At 34.7% G+C, this 9,475-nt stretch overlaps 1 long non-coding RNA gene and 1 pseudogene across 1 annotated transcript; one reads left to right on the top strand and one right to left on the bottom strand.

Moving 5' to 3' along the window:
* Positions 1-6,021: 6,021 nt before the first annotated feature.
* Positions 6,022-6,620, top strand: LOC122084276. The gene is made up of 2 exons (XR_006141858.1): positions 6,022-6,129; positions 6,573-6,620. It is a non-coding gene; the product is annotated as an uncharacterized LOC122084276 (long non-coding RNA).
* A 1,827-nt stretch (positions 6,621-8,447) lies between these two features.
* The window catches only part of LOC122084880, a 7,264-nt pseudogene continuing 6,236 nt past the window's right edge, over positions 8,448-9,475 (bottom strand).

Genomic DNA, 9,475 nt, shown 5'->3' with positions numbered 1-9,475 from the left:
AAAAAAAAAAAAAAAAGAAGTCAAAAGTTAAAAAGGTAAGTACGATTTTGATTGCTTTTTTTTGAAAAAAAAAAGAAAGTTTCCTTTTACTAATTGTTACTCTTTTTGAGAAAAAAATCGTACAAAGTTTATGATTCTTCAATAAAAAAAAAAAAGAAAATACAAAAAGTTTTTTTTTTTTTTTTTCCATGGTTGATTATGAAAAATCTAAACTTCATGTTTCTTCGGTTTGAATAATCGAATTGGTATATCAATGGGTCGGTAGACTCGGTACAGATAAAGGGTTAAAATAATAATAATAATTAAAGTTAAGGGTATTTCTATCTTATCCGAATTGGATTAGGTGGGATCAGTATCGACCCTGATTGAATATGATTTTGTAACATATGACTGTTTGTAGCTGGTTATTATCCTCTTTTAATCTATCCGTCCCAATCCCAATTCCAAGTATCAAGTACTTGGTGACTCCTTTCAACTATAGCATTTAGTATGAAATGACACATAGACATGTTTATGATGGGGCAAGCATTGTCTTGTTTGTAACATTGATGTGAGTTTTTTTTTGGACTTATTATCCGGTGGGATGCATAAGAAGGGTTAACATTTAAGGCAATGGAGGATAATGTTTATTTTTATTTAATTTTTATTTTTTAAGGTTAAATGGGCTGAGCCTATGGGTGTTTTGAAAGTTTGTTTTGGGTTGTCCATGTTTATTTAAGTATTATGGGTTGAAGCTTATGGGCCTAATTTGAAATAGGCTGAATTGAACCAAATTAAATCCGGTTTGGTAAACCAAATTAGATTGTAGACCACTATAATGTTGAACAGGTATGTTCAAGCATTGTTTGATTAGATCCAATGATCCGAATCAACATCGGTTGAGACCGATCCTACACTTGATCGTTTGAGACTTGGCATTGGTATTGTGTCATAGGTAAAATAATAATAATAATAAAATCCAATGTCTTGATCAAGACCCCTTAAAGTGATTAAATCCTAAACCAACCCAAAATCAAGATGAATCGGTTCAACCAAAATTGTGCCTTCACTAAACCGATCAGGTTGGTAAATTCAGATATCCGACACATTGACAAAAAAAAAAAATCTATTATTTTTGTATTTAGTCATAGAACCAATTGGTCATTGATTAATGTGTTGAAAATTAAATATGTTATTGATATTGTGAAGGATTTTATCGTTTGAAATTGTCTTATATGGTAATGATCAATTTTCACATAATGTCTAATGAAGTTTTTTTTTAGATTTAAAACAATTATTTTGAGAGTCCCAAGGCCTTGTGAATAATAAAATACCATTGATTTTCATGATGTCACTTTATCATGTACTTGGGATGTTGTGGATAATTACTTAACTGGTCAAACCAGTGGGAGGATGTAATTATATATTCTGAAATGTTGTTTATGGTTCGACCAGTGGATGTATGTTCAATATACTGGGTTGAATTTAAAACAAGAAAATTGAGACCTATATTTTGTGTTCCATAACTGTTTTGGAACAGCTATAGTGTTTTGTCTTTATTCTATAGTGGCTTTAGAATTGTATTTCTGTTTATGCATGTTTTTGCACTGGTTTATCATTACTATGATATTAAAAAAAAATGTCATTTATGAATGACATAAGCAGAAAATTAATGGTCTTTTATGTTTGCATGTCATATTTAGAATACTCTATGATGAATAAATATATTGGAGTTAAGTTAGGTGTAAGCTTTCACACATGTTTAGCTGTAAAACGCATTTCTAGGGAACCATGAAAGGGTGATGTGGATTCCACCAAAGTGACGTATCTTGTTCTTTCATGGTTTTTCCTAGGGCAGCATAGTAGGTGACATTTCCCTGAAGATGATGTCACCAAAGTTAAAGAAAATGACAGTAACCTAAGGATTCTGATCCCAAAGGTAAGGGGATCTCAAAAGTTATTGTTATTTTCACAGTTAATATAAGAAAATGAGAGGACTAGTGTATTCCTGTCTTAAAGGATAAGGATACAGTTTCAGCTATTACTCTTGAGTGATGTAGTCATTACAGTGAATGCACATGAATCTCACTAAGTTAAACTTTGTTATTAGTGTGGTCTATTTAAATCGATTTTTTTTTTAAGATTCTTGTGGCTAGAATTGACATCTTAAAGATTAATATTAATGATGATACATATACTCACATTTGAGATGTTATGACACAATATCATTCTACGTTGCTTCTACATGTTGATGATTTATTAACTATTTTCAGCATAGTTTCAATGAAAAACTAGTTTTGAAGTCTACTGATTGGATAGACCATAAACAGTTCATGCAAGTGAAATAAAAAATCATTTCATTTTAGTTTATTAAAATGATTTCTGTAATCTATTTATGTTGTTGACTATTTTGACCATGTTTGTTCAAGCCAACAGTTAGGTTCAGTTATACTATGAACTGATTTTGACTCATATAACTGATATTTTTAATGGGTCATCTGGTTTTCACTCTCTTATATTAGTGGGAGAATAAATTGTTATCCTATTGAGGGTGATAGATGTATTATACATGTTTTATTATGTATACTACACTTGTCGTTTCATGAATTTTAAGTCAATCTGGGGTATTTTGATATTTTCTTCGATATTATATTTATCATCCGTGACATCAGGTTTCGTCACGAGACACATAATTATGAGTTTTGACACCCATTTATGATTCAAAATATCACAAGTGCATTGTTTAAGTAATATTTCTTCGAATTTATATGTCATATTTGTACTTATGATAAAGTTCAATTTTATTGAAAATTCATCGAGATAAAACAGATATATTATATTTGAATGATTTAAATGAACTCATTGAAGTTTTAGTGGCTTATTGGTATCAAGCCTATGAAGTTGTTTATACTTACTATGGATCTAAGCTAACATTACTTTTATTTATTAAAGACTTATTGTTGTTTTTAGCCTATAAGTTATTCGGTTCATGTGCCCTATTAGCTAAATAATTTTCTTTTGACTTAAAGAAATAATGGGGCTTTATTATGATTGACTTTAAAGTTTATGAGCTAATATTTGTGTTGGATATTAAAGTCATTTGGGTTGAAAGTTCATATTTGTATACAACTTTGTATATCTAATGAATTATGGATAAAGTAACATATTTCATGTGTTTTTTGTTATCATGAATAAATATTATGAACTTTCATATTTAGCATGTTGTCATTATAGGAAATACCATATTTAGATTTTTATTTATTTATGGTAATGGCTGGAAGTACAAAACTGTCATACTAAGAATGTACTCACTTTGATAACTGTTAAATTATGGTATTACCATATTGACTATTAGGATTTATAATGGGTTGCTTTTGTGGGCTTATGTTGAATATTTTATCAATTAAATACTCAAATAGCTCATCTTATTGTTTGCATCCAAAATCTAAACCCACGGGCATTTGGTAGCAATCCAAGTCTATAGGTTTTCATAATTTCAATGATTATGCTTCCACTTAGTGGGCTAGTTACTGAGATTGTGAAATTACTATTGACTATTCAGGATGGGTTGCAGTCAAGGAGACCATATGGCGAATGATGTGCTCTTACCACCACAGGTGAGTCTTCATTTGGTCAGTTTTCGCTTGATAGTGTGAGGGTGACATTTTGGGCTTCATAGCTTTGGAGGTTCTTTTCGTTTTCCATTTATTCTTCCCTTTCCTAATTGCTTAACTATATGTAAAAGCAAAAAACCCTTGCGATGCCAAATGGCTACAGTGACTATCCATTTGGCACAGTCTTGACAAAATTGAGAACCTTTCACAAACAATGGCAGGCTACACGTCTTATAAAAATTGCTTTGTTACTAAAACTAGAAATGAGAAAGAAGAAAATGAGAGTACCTACTGGTAAGAATGTGAATTTGAAATCAAAATTATTTATTGAAATCAAATTGAATCATTTGTATTGAAATTATAAAATCGTTTATTAAATGGTTAAGTTTTAATTTTAAAATTTAAACCATGATTCGATTTTGATTTTAAAGTTTAAATCATTGGTAAACTGTTAAACTGATTAACATATACATAATAAGTTTAAGTTATCCAATGTTAAGTTTACATATATTTCAATAAAAAAAATTTAAGTTTATATTAAACTGTTGGATTTATGGGCTTAATTAATTATTCTGGTTGATTAAATGGGTGAGAGTCAAGTTGTATGAGCCGGTTCGGTCTACTCTCAAGTTTAGAAATATGTTGTTTAAAATTTTAGGTGTAGAACAGTATTATAAATACTGGGTTTTGGGTCCCTCCGATCATCATTCATTCTTCTCCACTTTACCACTTAAGTGAGAGCACCAAGAAGTCTAAGGGGCTATAAAAGATTAATGGCCAAGAAAGGAAAACTGTGAAGAATGAAATCGATTGTCTTCAGCATACAAGGTGAAATGTACAAATTGATCATTTATGTTTTGATTCGACTTCTTGTTCTAGTTGTCTGTATGAGAATCTATTAGGGTCTGTTGTGAAACCCTAAATAGTCTAACATAAATAACTATTAAAAAAAAATGTATAATAATAAATAATTCAATATAGTGTTACAATTTACTTCCGTTTCATCAAAATTTTAGAGATAGAGAAGTTGTTTGGAAAAAAAAAAATCAGCAAACCTAAGAAAACCGTTTAAGCCAAATGGTTTTGGTTTTAATATATGAAATCGTTTATTAAATGATTCAGGTTTGGTTATACCTAAAAATTTTTGTGTTGAACTGAGTTGAACCATCTATACTGAAACTAAACCATTTCGGAAGTATCAAAACCTCATTTGAAGCCTTCCAAAAGAAGAAGGTTGGGGAGTTGAGGATCATATCTATCAATACCAAGGCTTCTGGTTTACAGAAAAACAGTACCCAAAGAGTACTTGATGTCCAAGACCACTTCAAAGCCCGCACTACAGACATTATCATCACAACCACCCCAAAATTAGGCATTAAATGGATCAAAGCCCTTCTCTTCGCCACCGTTACCCGCAGTTAGTACCCTCCCACCTACAACCATCCCTTGCTCTCCAACAACCCTCACGTTCTGGTGCCAGCTCTAGAGATAAGGCTTTACAGAAGCGTAATCCCTAACCTTGAAATTGCTCCCTCTCACCGACAAAAATAAACTATTCGGCAACCTGAGTCGATCATGCATGCTATGTGGCATTTCAAAAACAAGATCACAACCACAATCTCAAAGCCACCTTTGCCTGCCATGGAAGCATTTGAGAGGTTCTGCAAGGGGTTTTCCAATTTTGGGCTTTTGTGGGATCATGTGTTGGTTTATTGGAGAGCTAGTCTGAAAGGCCTCAACAAGTTATGTTCATCAAGTATGAAGAGTTACAAGTAGACCCATTAATTATTTTGAAAAGGGTAGCTCAGTTTGTGGGGTTCCCTTTCACTTCTGAGGAAGAAAAGGATCAAGGGTTGGTTGATAAGATTTTAAGGTTGTGCAGTTTTGAGAATTTGAGTAGTTTTGTGGAGTTTATCAGAAAAATGAAATATCACTCCCCTCCCATGGATTATGTTGAAATATCAACTTGATCATACACTTTTTCAAACATATCACTCACTTCCCTTAAATACAAAGATTTTATCTAACGCCCCCATCCATTCGAAATGGCTGTTAAGTCGGTCAGATTTTTCTCCAAATACCTAGCCACCTTCCCAAATGTAAAAGACCCATTATACCCTGTATGAAATAAACCCCCATTCCCCATACTCTGATCAAAACCACTCCCCCTTTCTCTCTCCATCTCTTGTTGCTCTCTATCATGAAGATTCGAATGGAGAAGAAGCTCACATGTCGGCGTTCTGATTGTTGATTTGGGCTTTGAATGCAACGAAGACGACTACAGAGTTCGGAGAGATACAGAAACCCAGTAAAGAATAAAAAATTTTGCATAAATTTTTGGGTATCAAGAGGTAATCGTTTGTGTCAATCCTTAAGACATGTTTGTCAGCGTTTCGATATCGTCAGCATCCCTCCGGCGAGATAGAGAAGATGAAACTTATTCGAATCCTAGAGCTTGTGAGTTTTACTTTCCATTTTAGCTTTGACTAATTGATTTTGGGGATTCCAATTTCCTACCCTGCAAATGTATTGTAAGGTTAGTAGAACACAACCCTAAAACAATGCAGAAGATAATGGAAAAGCAAAACAAACAATGCACATGGATTTTACGAGGTTTGGCAAGGTTTCCTACGTCCCCGGTGAGATGAGATCGTGCTTCACTATCAATGGAGAATAGGGTTACAACGCTCGTCCTTACACCTCTCAGTATTGCTTGCGTTACAGAGAAAGAAACCCTCGCTACAAATATATAGCGAAAAAACCCTAATCCAAAAAGTACACAATTGCCCTGAAATAAAAAATTCGAGCAGGGGGCTGTGCCCCCTACACCCCCTGCTATGCAGGGGGGCCTCTTGCCCCCTTGCAACCCCCACGGCCCGCTAACCGGCTAGCGGGACCATCGTCCTACCTGTCTAGGTGCTGCACCAGTACTCCCTGGATTAAACTGTGACGGAATACAAGATATCATACACCAACAAGGTTTTGGTTTCCTCTAATGAATATCGAGAATTTGTTATATTCACTGAATTTAGCTTGTAGCTCTATTGTATATTCGTGATTGATTTGCTTTCCATTTTGCTATCGAAAACTTTATTAAAAAAGAATCATGACCGTGCTTGATAGAGAGCAACAGGAGATGTAGAGAGTAAGGGGAAGTGGTTTTGATCGACTGAGTATGGAAAAGGGGGGTTTATTTCATATAGGGTATAATGGGTATTTTACCTTTAAGAGGGTAGTTTAGGTATTATGATAAAAATCTGACTTAATAGGAGGACGTTAGATAGAATCTTTGTATTTAAGGGTAAGTGAGTGATATTTTTGACAAAATGTAGGGTTAAGTTGATATTTCGACATAGTTCAGGGAGGGAGTGATATTTCCTTCAAAAAAAAAAAAGTCTTTTGGTGAACAGGACTGGGAAAATAGGCCCAAATGGTCTTGGATATGTCACTTTCATTAGAAAAGGTAAAGTTGGGGAATGGGCAAACTATTTGACCTCTGAGAAGATCACAGAAGAGAAGTTCAAGGTTATGGCCTCGAGTTTTGATACGTATTCTAAAGAGATGGCATATTTTTATCTTGTGTTGCAGTTTGATTTCTTAATTCTCCTTTTTCGTATCTTGTATTCAAAGGGAAAAAAAAAATTGTTGTATTGATAGCTATCTATCTATTTGTTGATGTACGGTTCCATTTGTATGGTCCTGCACAATATAGATTAGAAATTGACTCGACGGGAGCTCCGGAAAAGAAACTTTGATGCCTAAATCAAGTCATTGATAAAACATGATAGAGAATGTAGAGTAGTACGTCTGTTGAGGGTCTTACCTTTTGAATCTGTTAAGTATCCTTTAAATAGACGTTGATGGTCTCTCTCATTGGCTAGACTATCTCCTTCATTGTTGATGTGGACTCTCTACTTATTGGCAAGCTCGTCCATTTCTTATGCTAAGTTGACTAATCTTATAATGGTTAACTCGACCATAGTTAATCTTATAATGGTTAATTCAACCATAGTTAGTTTTACAATGGTTAACCCAACCATAATTGGCCCATGGTTAGATAATTGCCTAACCCATGCTTAGTTAAGTTTGTTAGGCGTGGTTAGGCTCAAAGGCGGTTACAGACGTCACCATCATATGATAAAGTGTATAAGTCTAGGTTCCACATGGATGATTTATACCTCACGTGGGGGATGAAGCATGAAATAGAGGTGTGGACTTATCGAGCATTGTAGGCGCAAGTGGTCAGGATAAATGGTTCGTGCTGAGCTGTCCTACCATTGGTTCTCTTCGTGCTCTCTCACACTTGAACCAATCGTTTTTAAACAGATCAGGCTGGTCCAAACTTTACACAATTGGGCAAGCCTCAAATTGACACCCCCTACGGCCCTATGATTACCCTTGGAAAATGTAGCCAACAATAGTCACGTACATGGAAAATATCTTAAACTGTTGGATTATCAGGGGGTGCATTTTTGGAGCTTTATTATCTCCATTTTTCTTTCATTATTTTGCCCATGGGCCCTTGTGTTTTTCATCGTCACTCCTAACAAACGAAAGGCTAGCACATGATGTACATGAACGGATTGAAGGTCCAAGGAGAGATATTTACAAGGAAACTATGGGGAACAGAAAGGCTAGCACATGATCTACCAAAAGATGCAAGACAGTCAGCTAACTACTGAATTCTTTTCCCTATAAACATGAACAAAGGAGACAAGACTAAATTGATTGCATAGTTGGAGGCAGTCTTCAATAATGTACGTAATACACGCCTGGAGACAATCCTTAGAGCACTGTTGGAGAAGATTAATGATCATCTGATTCTCTTTCAATAATAAAAAGAGAGCGAAGAACTTTGGAAAGTGCTATACGCTGTAGTGCTAAAAACCACAATCTATAATGCTGCAGTTCAAGTTTGGAATAAATACACTTGAAATCAACATATGGAACAATCAGAATAGTCAAAACAAACTGCAAACAATGTAAAAAAAGGAGATTTTCATCTCTTCAGAATATATACTTAACAGAACTTCAGGCCATGACCATGGAACTTCTCTTCTGTGATCTGGTCAATTCGTTCAATCGTCTCAGATGTAAGATAGTTTGCCCAGTCCCCAACCTTACCTTTTCTAAAGAAAGCCTCATATCCAAGACCACTTGAGTGTTTTCCAGTCTTGTTCACCTCAGGACTACTCAAATTCTCAAAGCTGCACAACCTCAAGATCTTATCAACCAATCCTTGCTCTTTTTCTTCCTCAAACGTGAAAGGGAATCCCACAAAATGAGCTACTCTTTTCAAAACACCACCTGGGTCTGCTTGTAACTCTTCATACTTGATGAACAACACCTGTTGAGGCCTTTACCAGAAGCCTTGGTAATGGCAGAAATAATTCTCAGATGCCCAACCTTCCTCTTTTGGAAGGCTTGAAATGAGGATTTTGTACCTCTGGTAGCTACTCTCATTTTCTTCCTTGGGATCTGCCTCTGCCTCTGCCTCTGCCTCTGCCTCTGCCTCTGCCATTGTTGGTGTAATTGTTTTCAATTTTGTCAAGGGAGTTCCAACTTACAAAACTGGTGGTGGTAGCTACAACCATGGCCATTCTTGGGACTGCAAGGGTGGTTGCTTTTATGGATAGCCACTCGGGGCCATAGATTTAGCTATCGCTATCAGTATTCGAAACTGATATGATACCGATTATAAGTCACGTTTCCTCTTATTTTTCTTAATTTTCAGAAAAATAATAATAATAATAATAATACATTTTTTTTTTATTTTACTCCTATATTGATACTGACAATCAATCCCAATCGGTCAGGTATTTATTCAATGGTTAAAACTTTTTTTTTTTTTTAAATTCTACACTGTCATAATACATGGGACT

The sequence above is a fragment of the Macadamia integrifolia genome, chromosome 7 (assembly GCF_013358625.1).
Source record: "Macadamia integrifolia cultivar HAES 741 chromosome 7, SCU_Mint_v3, whole genome shotgun sequence".
In the NCBI taxonomy this organism is placed as follows: Eukaryota; Viridiplantae; Streptophyta; class Magnoliopsida; order Proteales; family Proteaceae; genus Macadamia; species Macadamia integrifolia.
This window is presented reverse-complemented; position numbering and strand designations above follow the sequence as displayed.